The sequence below is a fragment of the Thermobia domestica genome, chromosome 1 (genome assembly GCF_964235325.1).
Source record: "Thermobia domestica chromosome 1, izTheDome1.hap1.1, whole genome shotgun sequence".
NCBI classification, from domain to species: Eukaryota; Metazoa; Arthropoda; class Insecta; order Zygentoma; family Lepismatidae; genus Thermobia; species Thermobia domestica.
The window spans coordinates 393,889,388-393,912,830 of NC_137454.1; the positions used below are offsets into that span (position 1 = coordinate 393,889,388).

General features: G+C 35.8%; 1 protein-coding gene across 2 annotated transcripts in view; it reads right to left on the reverse strand.

Moving 5' to 3' along the window:
- Positions 1 to 23,443, reverse strand: part of LOC145665300 (nuclear factor NF-kappa-B p100 subunit-like) — a 441,938-nt gene that overhangs the window by 242,234 nt on the left and 176,261 nt on the right. The gene's annotated exons all lie outside the window — the stretch shown is intronic.

The window sequence follows — 23,443 nt, forward strand, 5'->3', positions numbered from 1 at the left end:
CCCCCCCCCACAAGCAAAATCTGAAATGACGCTCCTGTTGTCCCCCCTTAGCTACGTCACTGTCTATCGGCAATCTTTTGCTATTAGTCATTCCCTTCCTTTGTTGAAGGACGTCCAGTAAACGTACGGTACGTCAACCACAACAAATCGATTTTACGCTACTTTAACTTTTCGTTCCCTTGCCAGTAAATAAATTCTCACCGCAAGTGTTCCATTTGACTTATCAGTTCTGTGATCACACGAAACAATGCTATAAATATCAAAAATTAATACTTCCATGTCGTTAATGTTATTGGGAAAGCAATAAAACACGTTATGAATGAACTGCTTCCATGAAAATCGATTAATCATTCCTTGTAAGATATTATTATTATTATTATTATTATTATTATTATTATTATTATTATTATTATTATTATTATTATGTTACCCCAACAACAAAGACTCCGTGACAAATATCCTGTCATAATATCGTCCTTAACTTACGTGCTACGTTAAGGTTGCTGAGTACAGGCGCCATCTTGATTACTTAGGCCATTGTTTGGTATGAGGAATATATCTTTTTAATTAGTGACTTGATATTATTAGTCTCTTATTCAGATGCGTGCTACCCACCAGACGAGTAATTTCTCGTCTTGCCTCGAAAACAGGGCGAGAAGAATATTTTCAAATTCGAGACGACACGACGAACATGAAACTCTCACCTCAACTCCAAGACAAGATTATACATTTCTCGAATATTGTGAACAGCACTACTTCACAGACGTCTTAGATCTCGAACAGTTTTAGTATTATGATTCATAGTATAAGAACTAGAAACTGATTACGTCACGTCTTGATTCTCGAAGAATTTTTCTACTCTCGTCTCGATTCTCAGAAAGGTTTTTTCTAGGGATGGTCAAAATTATCCGGAATACGGGTTGCGGAAAACTTTTCCGGAATCGGAAATTGCACTTTCCAAAATTCGGAAAATTCCGGATTTCGAAAAAATCCGGAATTTGGAGAAATTCCTGAATTTAGAAAATTCCCCAACTCAGAAAAAATCCTGAATTTAGAAAATTACGAAATTCAGAAAACTTTCGGAATTTCCTGAATTCCCGAATTTTTGCAAATTCCGAAATATTTTTAAATTCGGGTATTTTCTAAATTCAGGATTTTTTCAAATTCCGGAATTTTGGAATTTTTCGTTTTACTTTCCGGATTCCGGAAGGAAAAATTCCGGAACTGGCAACCCCTACTTTTCTCATCTCGTCCGGCAACACTTTTTGAAATCTTTTCTTACTCAATTAATAAACTCCAGGGCTTCAGCTATTTGATTTAACTCGTGATTGAAATGTAGCTAATAGTTAAAAACCCGAGATCTTGAGCTGTTTCATTTTCATTTAAAGGAATAAATATAATTTATCTTCGATAATCAATTTACATTTTTTTGTTTTTGTTTTAATATTAATGTCATGTTTGTCTACTTGACACCAGTTTTGTACATTGTTCAAATCCTCCTACAGAAGACTGCACTCTGCCAATAAAGTTACCTACTTTTAGAGCTTGAGGTCATCTGCATAGACTAATTTCTGACAGTTAATTTGGATATAATTGATGAAGACATTAAACAGTATATGTCCAAGGATTGGATCTTTGAGGGATAAGGGCATACGAAGCACAAGTGTACTAAGGTCCTCACGGGCAGAGCAAATTTGTTATTGCTATCTTGGTCACACTGCCGTGTAGCTTAGTACCCACCCTTTCCATTGAGCCCAATCACGCGTTAGTACGACCAAAACTGAGGACACAGTAACGTCTTTCGTGAAACATGTCGATAAAATTGGGCTCAAAATGCGAGATTCGAAGCGTTATCCGTTATCTTGTTGTGAAGTGAAAATCTTTCTCTGAAGTTTTTAACGCGATCAAATCAGTTTATGGCGAAGGACTTATGAATCGTGCGAGTGTGTTTAAATGATGTCATGAATTTAAAAATGGTCGTACTGATGTGCACGATGAGCAAATGAGTGGAACACCGTCGATTTTCAATGATTCGCGCATTCTCCTCTGACCTAGCGCCTTCAGAATATAATCTGTTCACTTCCCTGAAGATGCACATGGGTGGGAGAAAGAGTTTCAGCTGACGAGGAAGTGAAGGCGGAGATGAAGAATTGGTCAAAAGAGGTGGCGGCAGTCTTCTTTGACTAAGTCATAAAAAAAACTTAATCCTTCGTCTCACTAAGTGCATGGAGAGAGATGGTGACTACATGGAAAAATAGTTCACATATGTACTGATGAAAAAATGCAAAAGTTTTGTTTTAAATATTTCTTTTTTGAAACCGACAGAAATCTAGTATACTTATTTTCTGGACATACGTAAAGTACTTTCTGTATATACATCTGGAATTAAATGATATCTCTAAGTTGTAAGTCCCAGTGCCGTGTCGTGGAAAATCGGCGCCTGGAGCGAGAGTATACGACGACGCCTCCATACATATGAGTGAGGTCCACAGACCAGCTGCGAAGCGCCACCATATTTGGCGCAAAGCGTAATAAAATTATCAAAAATAAACTCAGCTTTTCCTTAATTTTGAGCACTTTTTATTACTTTTTTCCTGCAATTTTATATATATTCATATGCATTTTTCTAACATGAGTAACATTATAGGACCACTTCTTAAAGCAGGAAGGGGATTTAAGTACATACTAGTAGTATTCCAAGTAATTTTTCCTCTTTTTTTCTTTCCTTCTTTTCTTTTTTCCTCCAGAATATTGCGCCTCCTTATTTCGGCTCCTGGGGCCGTCGCCTCGCTCGCACCTCCTCCCCCGAGGGAACGGCACTGTTACGTCCTACGGTTATGCCGGCCAGGCTAAAGAAGGTGGTAATAATGAGAAATGAATTAAATGGTGGAAAGGAGAAACTCGGAGGAAACGGGAAACCCCGAGAAAACCCACGCACATGGTGTTTGTTCACCACAAAGTTCACTTGACGCGAGCTGGGATCAAACCTGGGACCCCATACACCAGAGGTGAACGCTCTACCACTGAGTCACCGCTGCCCCTGTGTATACATCTGGTCACTTTTGATTTCTTATACATGAATTAATCAGTTTGAAGGTAATCGTACAAAAATACAAGTATTTTAGTTTCTTCATTAATATATCCTGATAAACAGTGTCAAACACTTTGCTAAAATCAATAAATGTAACATTTATTTTCCTGCATCGAGTTGATTCGCTATAAATGCAGTTATTATTGCAGTTGTCAATATTCTAACGCATAATTGCGTGCATTTCAGCACGCACCTGCACCGGGGATCGATTCTCTGCCAAATAACATCACAAAAAGAAAAAGTAACCAGGTCAGTTGTGAGAAAGAACTACAGTAAGTAAGCAAGTTATAACTCGTTATTATCTATTATATCTCGTTATTATTATCACTGTCCATTTAGGAAGTAGTATCATTCTAGAGTAACAACACACTTTAGACAGCAATTTGCGCAGACATTCGCTGTAATTTTACTACTAAAAGTAAGGTAAACCAAACTTCTTAAGAAGATAACTTTTACCAAGTCTAGGCTAAAACATGGCATTTTACCTCAAATTGAATAAAGTATAGGCTACTTTAAGATGATTCTGTAATAGATATTGCAATAGTTATATTTCTTAGGTAGAAAGTAATTTAATTTCACATTAGCGTTATATTCCACGGAAAGTATATTATTTTCCATCCTAAGTAACAGGGGAGGCGATTAGGGCATAGGAGGGGACAGTTACCCCCCACTTTTCGAAGTGATCCCCAGTGGCGTAACTAGAGGTAACGGGGCCGCAGACAGCGTGGAGTGGGCCCCTTCTCTACGCCTCTTCACGATTTGGGGGCCCCTGATTGCTTGAGGTCCCTCCCGCAATGCGGGGTCTGTGGGGCCCTTATTTACGCCCCTGGTGACCCCTTAATGTATTTCATTTGGAAGTATAGTTTTTTATTGTTTTTTTTGTATGTATTACTGGTTCATAGAAAAAATGATACCATATAATATTTGCCGTTACGTGACTACGTGTTCGTTATTACTCTTCGCATGAGTTAAAAAAAGCTACAGGAATTGCGTTTTAATTGCAATTTCTAAGTAATTAATATTGCATTGCGTATTTCTTTAAATGTCGTATGCTTGTAGTATGTACTGTCTCCCATTTTCCAAGAGCAATAACATACATTTCATGGCATGTGTAGAATTAAAAATATAAGTTGTTCATTAATTTCCAGTTTCAATATAACTTCAACTAAACAAGCCTTATTATTCATTATTATGATTAATATTATATCCTTTCTATTTATTTGTTTTGCAAATTTGTCATTAAATAATCTGATCACACAATTTTCCAGACAGAATTTTAAGATGTTCATGAACACGGAACCAAATCTCTTCTTACACCTTCGTTGTTTAAGAGTACAAAGGGCTAGCACCTACTTGCGTTGCTCTTGTCAATTTACTTCATAAAATATGAAATACGATATGCGGTATTTTAATTGAAAAAGATAGTATCCTATTAGTTATACAACCTTTCGTCAAACAACATGATAGAAACAACCAGGAAAACTAAAATTGATATACAAATATTCAGATCATGTCTTGCTCCCCTTCCCCATATTTAACGTCCAATTGCCGCCACTGCTAGGCAATATAGTAGCCCGCTAATCTAAACAGAGCTGCAAGTACTGTATCAAGCAAAGCTGATATTCTTAATTATTCTCATAGCAATATATGGGGAACCGGTTTTTGATTGTCCGTATCTTGGAAACTACTGGATGGATCATCTCCATCTATGAACTCGATTCGGAACTTCTGACCCTCAACACCCTGGACTAAATGCATGGTGATTCAGCAAGTACTTCTTGAAATTTTGCGTCTCCCCGCAGAAAGAGTAAGTATATACAGTAAATGACATTTTGGGAAACCATAACTCCTTAATTATATTTTTCAACAGTTGCCAGTTGTCAGCCTGAAACACGCCGTGTTCATAGGCAGTAGAGAATGAAAAAACTCACCGTTGGAGGCTTAAGAGTCTGACATACTGAAAATAATACAAAATTTACCATTTTTATTTTGTTTACCCTTCATAAGTGAAGGGAGATAATGAAATACAACTTAAGTCCTAAATGGCACAAGACCTAAACGGCATTTTAAATTCACGTAATGTCAAGACCCAGGTTTCAAAAAGATAACAAACTGAAAATATTATATATATATATATATATATATATATATATATATATATATATATATATATATATATATATATATATATATATATATATATACAGATAGAGAGATAGATATAGATATACATAATATTTTCTGTTTGTTACTCTTTTGAAACCTGGGTCTTGACAGTGCGTGAATATAAAAATACAGCTTGTAGGGTATGTACGAAAAGTTAAGTCGAAAGAAATCGGAAACTGTTCATGAAAGTCCATGCGTTTGACTGTGTTTATCTTCTGTACTCTTATATAAAAGAGTTAAGATGAGTGACTTTCTGGGCATATTACTACAAGTAGAGTCGTTAAATTTTAATTTCAAAAAATCATTTTCTTACGAAAGCAGGATATAAGAAAGAATTTTTGGAAATACGTATAGTAAAAAGGGTGGGGTAAGATTTTTTTTTTTTTTTTTTTTGGAGAGTAGTGTATCTCGTAAATCTCTGAAGCTAGTAAAATGAAACTTGGCATATAAGCTTTCCACTGTGAAAAACAAAAAGAAAGAAAAAAAGAAAAGAAAATTCAACACATAAAAGGAAAAGAACAAACGGCGAACTTTCTTTAATGTTCGAATTCCCCATTATTTATTCAGAAAATATTTATAAAGTAAAGAAGGATTTGCTTAAACTGGATGCGTGAAACTCGGTATTTCAACTTTTAACTAAAAGTAATAAAATATATGTTTCAGCGTCTTGAAAATTACATTTCTAAGAGGAAAGGAAGGTCAATTTCTATAATATTAAAATTTCTCACTGCTTACGAAATTTGGGCAGAAAACTCTTTTCCTTTAGGTCTTGGTTCTTCCAATTACGCAAATGGGAGTTCAAAGGGGATGATTAACCTCTTCGGTCCCCGTGTCGCCTGTAGGAGACATAACCATAGTTGAGAAATTTTCGAGTCACTGAGTCCAATGTCGCCTACAGGAGACAGAGACCTCCTACACTGACAACAGAGTCACCAGTTTCTTTCCATCATCTGCATGCGTGCCAAAGGTATAGAAGGAAGCAAATACAGACATACATGCAATTATCATTAAAATATGCTCAGGACCGAAGAGGTTAATTAGGTTCTTTTAATTATTTTAACATGTTGAAGTTTATAAAAAGTGTTTCTTTCACATTCTATTATAACCATTATTAATTTGCTGCAATTATTAAATACAGACTAAACCTCACTTGGGGAGCCAAGAGTTTGTTTTGGGTGTTAAGCCATCATTTGTTGTCTGATACATAGCCTTTGATTTTAACTTGAAGTACACTCATGTCCAAAATTACTGTCGCATGTCTATAAATATGTTGACGAACAGTGCAGCAAACAGCAGGAATATAATAATGCAGGAATATATAATAAATATGTTGTAGGAATATAATTTGATAACGAATTCGCCCGGTATTTTTATATAGTAAGGCCTATGTGTATAATCGGCAAAGACATGTCTGTGGCAAATTTCATGTCGAAAGTGCAATAAATAAGAACAATAAAACGAAAATAAAACTTTTTTTTTGTTCATTTAGCGACATTTTCTTTTACTCGTTCTAATTTTCGTATTTATAATTCTTTTCCTATGAAATTTACCACAAATATACATTTCTGGATTATACACATAATATCAGTATTAAAAGTACCCTGCAAAATCATTATCAAATTATATTCTTACAAGAAGACAGTTATAGATATGCGACAATCATTTTGGACATGAGTGTACAATAAAGGCTCAGGCCTCAAAAATGTCTCATATCTGAAATATATTATTATTATTATTATTATTATTATTATTATTAATAATAATAATAATAATAATAATAATAATAATAATAATAATAATAATAATAATAATAATAGTTAATTCCAACGGTAACAGTTATGTTAGTAATACTAAAACTATTAATAATAATGGTAACGAGTAAAAAGTAGTTAATTACGAATATGACAACTATTTGCTACGGAAAGAGTTGAATATGATAAGTATATGTATAAAAATAATTTACTTCAAATCAGGACAAAGAAAGCAAAATTTATGACGTATATAACTAAAACACAACATTATGTTACTAATACGAGGTCAATGGCGTGGGAATACCCCCCCCCAAAAAAAAAGACAGACATGAAAGAAAATGAAATGAAATCTTTGAGTTTTACGTCCCACGGTTATGCCGGTTAGGCTAAAGGAGACGGTGATGATGAGAGATGAGTGAAATGGTGGAATGAAGAAAGTGGGAGGAAACGGGAGAACCCCGAGAAAACCCACGAGCACGGTGTTTATCCACCACAAAGTTCACTTGGCGGGGGCTGGGATCGAACCCGGGACCCCAAGCACCAGAGGTGAACGCTCTACCACTGAGCCACCGCGCCCCCCTCAGACATGAAAGATCTGGTAATCACGTTTGATAGGTAGTTAATATTTTGTCACAACACAAATGCTATCATGTAAACAGCAAGAAACAACAATAGGCTTTATTTATTTGTTTTTTTTTTTTATTATTTCAGAACGACAGAATATATATTTATACAAATTACTTGTGAGAGCTAAGCTAGAATCTGGTTCTGTAATATGAAACAGTATATCTAAAACGTTGACTAACAGATTGACAGTATTCTTGGCACGGACGCGATGGTAGCGGGACAAGGGATTTTTAGGTCCAGTGTCGTTTAGGACTTGTGCCGCGAAATGATTTTTAGGTCTTGTGCCTTTAGGACTTGTGCCACGAAATGAATTTTAGGTCTAGGACATTAGGACTAGTGCCGCGTCCCCACGAACTTAATTGCATTTTATTACGTATCATGTTGTCTTGGAAACCTGTCAACTACTTTTTAAATAACATTATTATTTAATTTTAATAACTGTATGTTAAAACTATTTTATTTATTACAAACTAAATACAACTATTATTTAAAAAGCAGTTCACAGGATTCCAAGACAACATGATACGTAATCAAATGCAGTTGAGTTCGTTCCTCTAGTCGCTGCCTTAACTTAGATTTGGGGGGAAATGTTATTCTGGCAACACTGAAAATTCCTGATGTACACATTTTCTGTTGTAGAATAACATTATCTATGATTGTGGTAAGTTGAATTTCATTATCTCCTTTCACTTATGAATATACAAGCACAAGAAAAATAGAAAATTATTTATTATTTTTAATAAGTCAAGCTTTGAATGCTTTCCGGGAAATAAAATTGTGACGTACTGTTACTTAAACTCCCCCCCCCCAAAAAAAACGTTTAAAACAAAACTTCGGTTTTTCAACAAAGAAACAAATAATTAAAATGACTTCTCTTCGATCCCTGTTAGTCTTCTGGTGTCAACTTATCGAACACGCGAATCTAATGACCACTCACTCATCTAGTATGTAAGGCAAAACGAAAGCGCAAAAGTTCCCCTTGACTTCCATCACAATAAGAATATAAAAATAGAATATATATTTCCGCACAAACAAAAACTATCATTTGTTGTGGTTCACTAATAGTTGCGTGTTGATTTCCGTTTTTACTTGTCAGTCTGCACGTTATTACATGAGCCATACTCTACATACAGCCTCTTGGGTACGTATTTGACTTTGCGTCATACACAAAACGGGAAAATATAGTGTATACACGTTTGGCTGTATTGGTGATTGCGTGTGTTTCTTCATGACAACACAAAAGTATACTTCATTCTATGCTTGCTTTTCATTCAACTATAGCGAATTTTATTCATATTCCACTTCACACACACATTTCATCCAACGTACATTTTTTTCTAGTTTGCCAATTTTAATCACCTTACTTTCGACCGATATATATCGAATATATATATAAAAGTTCCATCTCTACTTTAACTTTTTCTCGAAATACTGAGAAAACCAAATCATCATATCGTATTTTCGTTGAGTATTTTTTTATTGAGGAAATCAAAAAATAATACAGTGATTATTTATGTATTTTTTTAGTAATCGAATCAAAGGATAAAACAATTCCTCTGCGTAATTTTTGTAATGATCGAATCAAAGGAAACAGATTGATTTCTATAAGTAATTTTCTAGTGAGAAAATAAAAGGAAAATACAACAAGATGGCAGGTGGCAGTCCAAAACAAGTGACTGTAACTATCAAGGATCTTATAAAATAGAGGATCTGCCCTTACAACAAAATCTTGAAACCATACGTCACAGTTTCGCCACCCCTACTCTGCCCACTCCGCCCAATAGAATCGCAATGTTTTGAGCCAACAATCATGGCGGAAACGAAAGTAGCCAATCAGACGATGGCAGAAACGAGAGTTGCCAATTAATGTCCGCTCCTGGCAATGTCTTTACGTCTCGTACACTATTCCTGAAACGTTGTTTCACAAGAATGTAATGGATTTGGTAGCGTTTCTTATCTCCTGGACTTTTCCTCGTGTACAGATTGTTTTTTCTTTTCTTAAACCACGTGTTCATCACCACCAGATCATGTTGCCTTCTGAAATCGATAAGCATTTGCCCTCGTTCTTTTCTTCTACCTACTCCAAATGGTTCCATTACCTTATTCGCAGCTCCTTCTCCTACTACGCTGTTGAAGTCTCCCATTGCTATGGCGTTGACCTTACCTCTTCCTTCTTGATGCAATATGTTACAAAACTGATCATACATTACTTCTACTTCATTATCATCATGGTCGGTTGTTGGCATATACACTTGTATTATCACAATATCCACTGGTTTTGCATGTAGTTTTACAAACATCAAACGGTCACTGCAGTATTTCACTTTGGTTACACTTCTTGCTACTTCGTTCTTCATTGCTATCGCGACATCATTCTCGACCTTATCGCCACCCGAATAGTATATTCTGTAATTTCTCCATACTATCTCATCTTTCCCTGACCATCTCACTTCACTCAAGCCCAATATGTCCACTTTACATTTGTCCATTTCCACTTTTAAATTTTCAAGTTTTCCCTCACGTCGTAGAGTTCGTACGTTTCAGGTACCCATGGTGAAATGAAAGTTATTATTTTCTCCTCTGATGATTCTTCCCGGAGTAGTCCCCACACGGAGATCCAAAAGAGGGACTACTTTACCTCCGGTTTTTTTTTCTTAACCTCAGGAAGAACCATCATACTTATTTATTATCCTCCGTCGTCCCTTCAGGAAAAAAAAAATGTTGTAGTATTCCCATTTCCTTTCTACATCTCCATGCCGTTGACCATCTAGGGTTCATCCACCTTTTAGGACAGTTTCCCCTCCTAATGACAAGAAGGTGCCCTGACCTCCAACCGCTCATTCGCCCTCCGAGAACGCCGTTGGCACGTGGTAGAAGCTGACTCCTTATCCCGGGAGTCGGTCGGTCCCCACCTACGTTAGCCGCCAAAGATGTTGCCCGCTTTCTCCCGCGGGAAATTTCAAAACATATGGGAGACATCCAGTTCTACTGAGGGAATTTTCTCCTCACCCTCCCTGATAATTCACACACTGGACAATGCTATTTTTTAAATGTAAGTTTAGAACTAACCTGTTAATGAAATGACAGCTTGTTTTCGGTACGCCAATTCCTCGATTCTTGGTAGAATCTTCAGAGTGCGAGAAACAAGAGCTGCTTCTCGATTCAAGCAATTTCTGTGCTTCGTTTTTACTGATGTTAATGCAGAGAAACCCTGTTCACACAAATATATTGATGGAAATGGAAGAAGTTTGAAATAGCAGTGATCATTCAATAAACTCTTCAACTATGATCATTCAATAAATACTGAAAATATGCTAATTTTAGGATTACGTACCCCTAGAAAACTTCTCGCGTACCCCTAGGGGTACGCGTACTTCCGGTTGAATAGTACTGGTCTAAAGCAGACATCGTTATCTCATTGTTGCTGTGACACAATATATTGTTTTCCTTCAGAGATAAATTCACGTGGGCTTATCTACTTACAAACTACTGCAAGAAATTAGTGTTCTTCAATGATTGACTTCCTTCCTTTCTCAGTGACTAGATGCATACTTTTGATGTATGTTGTATCTCTTTTGGCTATTTGAAATGCTTATTTTTCTTTCGATTCTCATTTCACAAATTTATGTGTCAGTTTTCTGTTTCAAGTGCCTAACTAATATCCCCATAATGCACTGTGGGGTTCATAAAGAGCATCGTTGTACAAAACCGGTACGATATCACTGCCGAACTGACAGATGCTGTGAAATAAGTTTTCACTCAAGTTACACCTGTAATGCTTCGCAAAGTGTCGCACAGAACCTGGCGGCGTATGACGGTCGACAAAGACTGATCCTTTGGATACTTACTGTTTCCTATCTCAATAAAAATTCTCGAAAGCATCGTTGTTCATGTCATTCATTTCTTTCTGTGTAGTTATTTACGTACGTTTAGTGGTTTATGTTACTTATTTTTAGGAGTAACAGGACTTTGTGGCCACCCTGTAGTATTTTTACCAATCTCGGTTAGAATTTTACGAATATATATATATATATATATATATATATATATACAAAGGCGGATCCAAGGGGGGCCTATAGCTCCCCCTTGACGCTCAGATTTACACTGTATAAAATGGGCTTCAATTCTGCTTTGCACTGGATAAAACGGCAAATTATGGTTTAGCCCCTCCCTTCATCATATCCAGTATCCGCCACTGTATATATATATATATATATATATATATATATATATATATATATATATATATATATATATATATATATATATATATATATATATATATACTATGTCTAGATCTCTGGTTGTTAGATGAGAACGTTTACTTTACTTCAGACGCTGTAATTTATCGCTTGCCATGCACCTTTATTTATTTATTTATTTATTTATTTATTTATTTTTACACACTACAATGCCTGTTTGAGTATTTATAATAAACAACTGTTCCTAACAGAAATAAGAATATAATATTTCCATTCTTGAAATATGCGAGAAGAACATGATTTGTCAAGTAGCAGTCTCCGTGAGTGAGTGGTTCACGCTGTGGCTTCAGAACCGAGAGGTTCTTGGTTGGTAAACCGTCTCCGAAAGCTGTATTTGAATTCTTCATTCCCCAAATGTTAAAATCTTTCTCTCATTGCGCAATCATTTGATGCTTCAAAAAGAGTTCACTATTTTAATTCGATAACTGCGAGTATGATGCTCTCAGTTTCGAGTAAGAAACTCTGATTCTTAGGCATCACAAAATCACAATTTTCCTCAAAATATAGATGCTGTCCGATTATTGTTTCTTCAGTTCTAACCTTGCATGTGAGAATGTATTCCTCTCTGTTCCCATATTTCAATCTCTATTCGTCCTCTCTTTCTTTCAATGACGTCCGCCGAACTCACATGGCCTGGGGTCAAATGAGCAATTATGACTCGGGCACTTCCACTGGCGGTGACAGGACGTTAAAAGTGGGGGGCAAGACAAGATCTGAATATTTGTGTATCAATGTTAGTTTTCCTTGTTGTTTCTATCACTTTGTTTGACGAAAGGTTGTATACCTAATAGGATACTATCTTTTTCAGTTAAAATACCGTATATCGTATTTCATTTTATTAAGTAAATTGACGAAAACAGCCCGAGTAAGTACTCTTAAACAACGAAAGTGTAAGAAGAGATTTGATTCCTTGCTCATGAACATCTCAAAATTCTGTCTGGAAAATTGTGTGATCAGATTATTTAATAACAAATTTGCAAAACAAATAAATAGGAACGATAATATTAATCGTCCTAATGAATAAAGACGCTTGTTTTGCAGAAATTATACTGAAACTGGGGGATTAATGAAAAACCTGTATTTTTAATTGCATACATGCTATTGAATATATATGTTTTTAGCCTTAAAAATGAAAGACAGTAAATAGACTGAAATAGTGATGTCGTCATTTCCTCTTCGTTACCATGGTGATCGCCATGTTGTTTTCTAAACAAACGCATGAAGCTGTAGCGGCAGTCTTGTTACCAAGTAATCCACTACCTATGAAAGGGTATTTTAGGATTCCCCTTAATGCGGAGTAGGTTGGGCAAGTAATCCTTTTCGTGGAAATTATAAATATACTTCAACTCGAACAATTTATTGTATAATTTCTTCAACATTTAAATAAATTGAACAATAACAATATAACTGCGCTAACACAAAACAACATTGCTCAATATTAACTTGAACCCTTTCCCAATTTGAATAGTAGTCCGGAAATTTTTATACATTCGCATTCCACTACTTTATATTCTAAATTAATTTTACTGGTTGTACTTTTGACAGGTTTCATATATCAAATATCTACACAAATTGAATTTAATCCCCAAATATAACAATACATATATTAAACTAGTGACCAAAGACATACACTCACCAAAAAGTTGTAACAGTTGGGCCGAAATGGAAAGAAAAAAATAGATTAAAATTTTGTACTTACAATTTCCTGACGAGCTGCATATCAATGGCACTTACATAAATTTACACTTAATTAATCCGGCTACTTTCTGTGTAGGAGCATTATTATCCAAACACTATTCCGAAATCACATTTAACTAGTTATCAATTTAACGGACACAATTTCTAAGCTCCTACCCCTGCTTACCTCATGTTTCAATCTAAAGGAAACGTAATAGGTACGGGTAGAATACAAAAGATAGATGGCGTTTTAGTCACTTCGAACAAACGAATATCAGAACCATGACATTGACCTACAGAGCCAATGTTTCCATATACAAGTTTATTTAACTAATCAGCTGATCGAGAGTTTTCAAGTTCTTTTTTTCCTGAACTTCTTTGAAATGTCTCAAAGCGATAGGAATACTATGAAGTATACTGTTAATAAGAACACACACTTAATAATAATTTTAGAATATTTTGAGGACAAAATAAAGTTGACAGGAAACAGATTAAGAATATGGGTACACTATTTAGAAAACTTACAAGTGAAATCTAGTAATTAACGAAGTAACATATAAAGAACCTTTTTCTACAGGGGACACGTCTCTAGGTAATCTGATAAGATAGAAATTGCATAAGTAATGCCAACGCCATTACCAAGCAATGCACAATGAACAAAAGCAACTACACGCAATGAAAATACTCGTAAGATACAGACTGATGAGCTGTCGGCACCATGAAAATAGAACAAATACTTGATTTGTCTGGTCTGCAAGAAAAAATAATAGTCTACTTTGAAATCCTTGATGTTACTTATATTGGCATAATCAGATATTTTACGCCCACCCTTTAAATCGCTACAAAATAAAGAAACAATCAATCAAAAAAAAAAAAAAAAGATACATGGAGCTTGCAACCATATGTGTTCTGAGAATTTTCAATCTGGACCAATTTCTGTTCGGTTAACATGCATCGGATCTTTCCTTACATTTCCTACTTACCTTAAAAATATAATAACAAGGAAATACCCAATTATGAGGGGTTCAGCACAGGGGCGGATCCAGGACCGACTTCTGGGGGGGGGCGGTGGGTTGTAATACTGCTACTTTTAAGGGCTCCAAATTTTGGGATAGGTTTTATTTATACATATAAAATAAGAAAGTTTCCTCTTCTGGGGGGGCGATCGCCCCGATCGCCCCCCCCCCCCGGATCCGCCCCTGGTTCAGCATAAGTTTTAAACAATATTTTTGTAGATCTACACGTTTGGAATGTAATGTGTGATACCGATGGTACTAAATAAAATTTTTCCAGAATTATTTAAATTTAATATCCGATAATAAATAGGTATGTAATGGTAGCGGCTGCATCCACACCTAGTGTAATATTAGTGTGAATATTAGGTTTAATTTTCTCCACTCCTGGTTTGACACTTAACGTAACCTCCAAATACATAAAACACAAAATCTGCGACATCAGGGGAAACATTTCACTCTCAACGCTTGACATATTTGAACATATTATTTACCTAATTGCTTGCTATTTCTATGTTTCCGTAGTTTCATTACTTGGAATCTTTTTAAAACATATACAAGTGTTTCTTTTACTCTGATATTTGTAATCCGGAAGTTAACACGTCACTGTTTTCGCTTTGTACTTGGGTTCTAAGGCCATGTTGTTTAGAAAATAAAACTACGATCACCATAGCAACGAGACGGATGTGACGTCACACTATTTCAGTCTATACTACAAGCATATGGAACCAGTAATATATACAAAAAGTTTACATTTCCAAATTATACTATATATTTTAAGGGTCACTTCAAAAAATGAGGGTCAACTGCCCCCTCTTGCTCCCCTAATCGCCGCCCCTAAACACTTCAGACAGAAAACATAGACATAAAATTCAGTAAAACAGTCGCTTTCATTCTGGAAACTTTTATGTTCAAGATGCTTCTTGCAGTGGACGATAAATCACAAAAAAAGTGGTTGATATTCTGTCAAAAGTATAGCAAGACCGGCGAGAGATCGCCAAGCTGATTGAAATTTTTATTACCCCTCGATTGTATGCAACCCTCCTTCAGTCTGGTGATTCTGGTTGCAGCGTATTTCAGGATAAGTTTTTTTTTCTGAAGCGTTACAGAAATTAACAGTAGTTTATTTTTAAAATTAATTCATTAATTATTATTTTTTAAAAATTTTTATACGTATGAAATTGCCTTGGGAATTGTTTATTCGATTAGTGGAAACCGCATCGAGATATGAAAAACCGTTCTCGACATAACTACGTACAACCATACATACATAAACTCATATAGTCAAATTGAGATCTCCTTTTTCGAAGTCGGCTAAAGAAGGAAAAACTCAAATCCGTCCTTGAAGAAGTGAGACTTACATTTGAAACGATTCTTCCATGGATCAGCCGTCTGTGTGTATTAGGCAAACAGAAACTTTGATAGTAATGTAAAAGTTTATTTTATTTTATTTATCTATTTATTTTATTTTATTTTATTTTTTTGTATTTCCACAGTAGAATACCTTCATATATGGAGCTTCAGACAGTTGCACTTGTCAGCCACCATAAATTTTAATTCATGTTTCTAAATTATTAATAAATGCGCGAGTTGATTTCCATATAATAACAATAATGAAATCTCTAAGTTTTACGTCCCACGGTTATGCCGGCTAGGCTAAAGGAGACGGTGATGATGAGAAATGAATGAAATGGTGGAATGAAGAAAGTGGGAGGAAACGGGAGAACCCCGAGGAATCCCACGCACACAGAATTATATAATAGAATAATAATATAATATTAATAATAATAGCTTGATTACAGTATACATTTATACTAAGATTGTCGTTATGTAATATTACGCTCTTGAAAGGAATAACATTTTGATGTACCGTGTTAAAAGCCTGACATACTAAAAATAATAGAAAATTTACCATTTTTCTTTTGCTTGTTTATCATAAGTGAAAGGAGATAATGAAATGCAACTTACCACAATCATAGATAATGTTATTCTACAACACAAAATATAAACCTGAAGAATTTTCAGTGTTGCTATTCACAGAGACTATGTATATATGTATAGAAATTACAGAGTTGTCAGAATAACATTTCCCCCAAAATCTAAGTTAAGACAGTGACTAGAGGAACGAACTCAAGTGCATTTGATTACGTATCATGTCTTGGAATCCTGTGAACTACTTTTTAAATAATAGTTGTTTTTAGTTTGTAATAAACAAAATAATTTTAACATACAGTTATAAAAATTAAATAATAATGTTATTTAAAAAGCAGTTCACAGGCTTCCAAGACAACATGATACGTAATCAAATGCAGTTAAGCTCGTTCCTCTAGTCACTGTCTTAACTTAGATTTTGGGGGAAATGTTATTCTGACAACACTGTAATTTCTATGAATAGAAACACTGCAAATTCTTCAGGTTTATATTTTGTGTTGTAGAATAACGTTATTTATGATTGTGGTAAGTTGCATTTCATTATCGCCTTTCACTTATGAAAAACATGCAAAAGAAAAATGGTAAATGTTATACTATTTTTAATATGTCAGGCTCGTAAGGTATGGTGCATTTATGCTGTGCCATGCATACAGGTTACTAGCGGGGCTACAGGATCATCCTACAAAAGGAACAAATGCCTGAAGGTTTAATCATTGAAGGACAAATGCAGAGCTCGCTCGTGGCTAAGAGGTTAGCGTATGCACCTTTGGCGTGAGAGATCCGAGTTCGACTCCTGGTAGGAGCTCATGTGGTTCGTATTCCACGTTAAAACTGTAGGTCCACGTCTCATATAGTGTCGTTGCTGAAAGGGACGTTAAACTCGAAATGAAATCTCGTCCACCATCTCCAAGTAAAACTTGAAATGACGTCACAAACTTGCATGAACAGGAATCGATCCAGGGACTTCTTACACGAAAGGTGGGGCATCTATTATTGAACCACTTCGTCCTCCCCTGAATAATAGAACATCGAAGATTCATTTTTAAAAAAATGATACGAACGAGCACACGAGCGTTAGAGTTGAAATAACAGAAGAGAGTGTAATTGAGAGGGTAGTTCAAGAGGAATGTTGCTTTTCACGAACGTTATTTAATTTTCGAGTCTATCTCAATACCGAGGTTACATGTAACCTTGACATACAGCTGAAGACAGAATCCGAACCGTCGTGCCGCCTTCAACTTCTAAGACTCTATCACCTGGAATAGAACCCGGGACCCCGTGCACTAAAGATGGAGGAAAACTACCCCATGCCGAAAACGTCGCCAATATCTAGTGGCCCAATTGCCGCTAAATATCGATCGTCGATATAGCAACACGTAGAAGGATTACCGCTGGTGTGCCACTCACTGGTGGCAGAGTTTCGTAGAGTCGAAAGAGATATCCAGAGTCGGGATGTTGAAGTTACCACCGCGCAGCAGCGAGGACTTCATTTTGGTCCGCGCTCCTTCGATTCGTCGCGGAGAATCGCGAAGACACCAACACGAATTATCGAGACTCATGTGCATGCGGTCATTATTATATATTACTTTTTTCTGACGAATTTTCCTAACGTGAGATCCGGGGGTCAAGAGTAACCTCTGCCTCTATATCATGAAGTGAAAAATCTTGAAATGGGTGTGTATAATTTTATGAATTTAGATGGCAACTGTTGCCGATCATTAGAAATTGAATATCGGAGGACTATGAAATAAAGTAAATAGACGTGCATCATTTTGTTATAAAATTACATGGCAGGCCCATTTTATCTGATCCCAAACGATTATCGTCGAGTGTACACGGTAAGGGAGGACTCTGATTTGCCAAATTAAAAAGACCTTAACGATTTATTCCTCAACAAGCGAGGTGTTCTTCATTTATTCCTCAACAAGCGAGTCGGAAGAACAGGCGCCTAGTAATTATAAGGTTGGTGGTTCGCACCCATCACGTGGTACTTTTATTTTAGTGCTTTTTAGACTCGCCTTAATGTAAATAAATCACTCATATATGCGATTTAACATATGTTGGAGGAGTAATTTTGTGGTTCATTCTCGTTTCGTCGCATCTCTTGCGCTGGTGGTATAATCTTCAAAACGGAAGTGGGGCCAAAGCCGATCGTCGCTACGGTCGCCAATGTTTAGCGAGATGTCGCTAATTGGCCATTGCTGGTCCACCGACGCTTACGACATGGGGTAGCCACTAAACCACCGGAGAGGGAAAAAAAATATAAAGAACACCCTACACTACACCAAAAGGCTATATATTTCAGCAAGAGGCAGAATTATTTTGAGGAAAAGTTCCGAAAAACGTGGAAAGAAAATAACCCTTAGCAGGTCGGTAACCAGCCACAAAGGTTTTATTTTTGGGGGGAGGGGTGCATGAATACGATAGTGAGGGCCAAGTCATTAAAAATTCTCTTACAAATATCTAATTTTTTTGTATTAAAAATAGCATTTTGTATTGAGGTTTGGAGGGGCCAGGAAAAGTTTAGGGGGGCTAGACCTCCCTTAGCCCCTTTGGTTGCGGGCCTGATCCTTAGAATGAAGGATAGGAACAAAGCTGTCGGTAATAAATATAGAGTAGAAGGGGAAAGTAGAACAGTTAAGGAGTTTTCGATACCTGGGTAGTACCATTAGTCGTAGTAATGACATGAAGAGCGAATATGATATAAAAGCAGTCTTTGGAAGTAACGTAACGCAAGTAACGCGTTACATTTTTTCCAAAGTAACTGTAACGGTAATGCGTTACAAATTTTTAAGTAACGTACCTAATTTGCGTTACTTTTTTCGCGTTACATTTCGGATGAGTAACTACAATATAGATCCTATGTATATTTTTTTCCGAAGCAAATGTTTCTTTCCTGTAAGTGAAGTTCTCAGAATGAAACAATCGAGCATGAACTACGCATGTCAGTGACCGACAGTCACAGACACACAGAGAAACAAATAATTTCGTAGTGCCACTTGCTGTTTTTGGAAGATGAGGGCAGCCTTAGGGAAATCACGTGTACTGATTGCAAGCACCTGGAAGGTTTTGTCGTAGATTTTGACAGCTCCAAATCAATACATTCAGTGAGTGAACTAGGAGTGCAATGATACCGGTAGTCTATTTTGCTTTGATTGGTGTTGTTTTTATAAAGATGGAGAACGAAAATATTTTACCGTTCGAACATCCGAAAGAATATTTCTTTCTTAAGAGCTGAGAATGATGGACAGAATTTAAAAGTAAAGTGTCTGAAGTGTCCCGGCGGGAAATATTTATCCACAACTAGGGTGCTATAATTAACGATATACAGTAAGGGGTTAATATGAATAAACTGTGTTCTGATGAGCAGGCCTACTTTATTACTAGAAAATAGTTTGCTGATGGTATGTAATATTGGGGTTCTTTCAGATCAGTTTGCTTATCCTAGAGTTCTGTTGATTATAGAGTTTGAAACTAGTTTTAAAAAGCATGTATCGATTTTAGAGTTACTGGCAAGGTTTGATTCACCCCCAGTTCATGTGCTCTCATTTTATTAGTTGTAGTGTAATGTTTGTCTATATTCTGTATTTTTAATTTTACATAACAACATTGTTATTATTATATAATTAGTTTAGCAGAATAATAATAAGCAACCATTTTTTCTAACGCATAGGGATGAGCACGAGTTAAGCTAAAACTCGACTCGACTCGAATTCAAGTCGAGTTTCGAGTCAAGTCAAAGGTAATATTCTCGAGTCGAGTTCCGAGCCGATTCAGTTTTTCGCGTCGAGTTTCAAGTCCAGTCGAGTTTGATAAATGACTTGTTCGTTTTAACTCCTCTTGAAATGATGGCCTGTTTACACTGGAAAGCGAAAGCCATGAGATATGTAAGCTAAACAGTAATATGGAATACTTTTAGTGTTGCTCACGAGAGGGGACACTGTTCGCATCTCATCTTGTCTCGATAGCGAGACCACAAGAGATTTTTTATAACAAGCTCAGCTCGGTTCGGCTCAATTGAGAAGATGGCTCGAGCTGGTTTGGTAGGGATGAGCCATTTGCTCGGTTCGGCTCAACTGAGCCGAGAGCTCTAGCCCAGTCGGTTGGGTGAGCTGTTGGCTCGGCTTACTTCTCGGTTCGGATCGATAGTGAATGAGCTGTGAGCCGAGCTGCTCGAGTCGTTGACAATTGTAAACCCGGGCCGAGCAGTTTTGAAGATATTTGGCCAGTGCCCTATAACTTTTAACAGTGTTTGGCTCCAGCCCGAATACTCAACCTAGACCTTCAAGCCAAATTCAGAAGCTCGTTAACAATGTGCTTGACTCCTAGACTTCACGACTACCGAGGTTGGCAATCAACTAGTTTTTTAGTATTCAAATACAAACCGCCTATCTTTTATGTTTATATACAGTGTTGTTATAATAATAATAATAATAATAATAATAATAATAATAATAATAATAATAATAATAATAATAATAATAATAATAATAATAATAATAATAATAATAATAATAATAAGAAGAAGAAGAAGAAGAAGAAGAAGAAGTAGTAGTTTCATTGATAATTATATTGTCTATTATATACTTGAAGAATGTACTCGAAACTACACACCGGATTTGGCTCGACTCGACTCGAAACTCGACCCCAATTCGAGTCGAATTGGAGGAAATTTTTCGAGCCGAGTTCTCAAAGATGTCTGTTTCTACTCGAATCGAGTTTCAAAGAAAACTCGCTCGTGCCCATCCCTACGAGTAACGCAGTATAGCATTTTTATCAATGTTACATTATATAAAAATGTTCATATATCAAGTAAAAATTTGTCCTTGCATTTACATAAAGCGATTCAGAACGTGCATTATTATTATTATTATTATTATTATTATTATTATTATTATTATTATTATTATTATTATTATTATTATTATTATTATTATTATTATTATTATTATTATAGCAGTAGTAGACCTAATAGTAGTACGGAAAATTGAAGTTAAAATTTTTTCACATATTTAAAGTTTCGGACCTAAAACTAACGCGTTAGTAACGCGTTACTTTCTAAGTAAAGTAACAGTTACTTTTTTGGGGTAAGTAACCCGTTACTAACGCGTTACATTTTAAGAGAAAGTAAAGTAACTTGTAACGCGTTACATTTTTACAAGTAACTTACCCAACACTGTATAAAAGCAAGGATAAGATTGGGGGAAAGAAACATTTAAGAAGAAGAAAATATTTTGAGAGTCCTTGAATAAGCAGTTACAATATATATATATATATATATATATATATATATATATATATATATTTCGTATTAAATATTATACTCGATGGGCACTACAATGAAAAAAGACTGGAAGTTACCGGACGGGGTGAAGAAGTGTGGTGCTAGTTACAAGTTGATCGGATAACAAATAAAATGTAAGATAGAATAGAGGACAGCATACTTCCCGCCATACTTCCAGGGACGGTTGCTTCGACCAAGTTGGTCAACAGCGCCATCTCCCGGGATTAAAATAAAATACTAGTACAATTGCAAATCACTCTTGTGCAGGGCACGCCTTTTAGCAAATAGTGACTCCGTGCCGCTAGGGATGCTCACGAGACGAGTTGAGACAGGATTTTCCTGACAAAATTGAGACACGGCTCTTTCAATAGAGAAATATACATTTTTCGAGTCGAGACATCACTTTTACAGCACATTTTCGAGACGAGATAACCACAAATCTTGTCTCGTGCGCATCCCTACGTGCCGCACCCCTCACCAGTAGCGGCCGGTGGATTGTGGTTTCGTGTGTTGCAGTACGAACGATAAGAGACAGAAGATATAAAGTTGACTCACTGACTAATCAACATAACTTTAGATGCAAATGCTATATGAAATGTTAAATTAAATAAAATTCTGTTTTTAAAAAACAAAAAATGCAGAACATTTTATCCGATTAATCACCTTAATTAATTAGTAAGTTCATTCTCCTCTCTTTGATTGGAGCAAATCTGTCTAATACATGCTGGTTGAACTCTGGTATTCTTATTGTCAGGTCTTTTTCGATGGAAAGCATAACCAATGGTGATAACCTTTCTTGGGACATTCAATTCCTTGAAAGTGTCAATTCTTTCTTATGTGGAAAAAAAACTTTTCGCCTTTTGCTAACGCCATAGGTACAGTTAATATTAATTTCAGAAGCTTTGTAGATTCACTAAATATTTTTTCTAGATTATTTCGAACGATTCATTCTAGCAAACTCAGTCCCTGACAGTGATCCGAATTCCTCTTCAGCGTTGACTGAAGAGAGTTCGTAGCAGAGATTAGTGTTATAAAAAAATGTACATTGAACACACTTTATTCACAGTTTATCCAGGAAAATTTAAAATAAATTGAGGAAATGTATCTGGTGCAAACAACACTACTGCATAAGATATCCTGTAAATTTAAACTGGATTTATTTTCGAACACTCTCCTGAAATGCCCTTTGCTTGTTTTGTCTAAGCCTTAATTGCAAATTTTTCCTCAGTTGAAAGCTGGTCAATGTTTTTTGTAAGTTATTTACAGAAGTCATGGTATACAATTCATTCAGAATTTGTAGGTTATTTACAGAATTAAAGCACACACAATAAAATTAAACCTAATAATTAAAAGCCAAACCAGCTAATACAAAATAGGTACTGGTATATGAATTCCGAATATCACATATTCATACATCAACACACAGACACATGTGCGTAAAAGAAAAAAACTACATTCCAAATTATCCGTCTTGCTTGTTACACAATGCACGATGATCACAATATACTTCCACATGAGGCGAAACAATGCTTACCAAAGTGATATGTTCTGGAAAGAAAACCTCGAAACCCGCCAGATGAAGGATCAGCATGTAACAGAAGCCAAAAAAATCAAAGAACATCAAAACAAACAGCACTGCC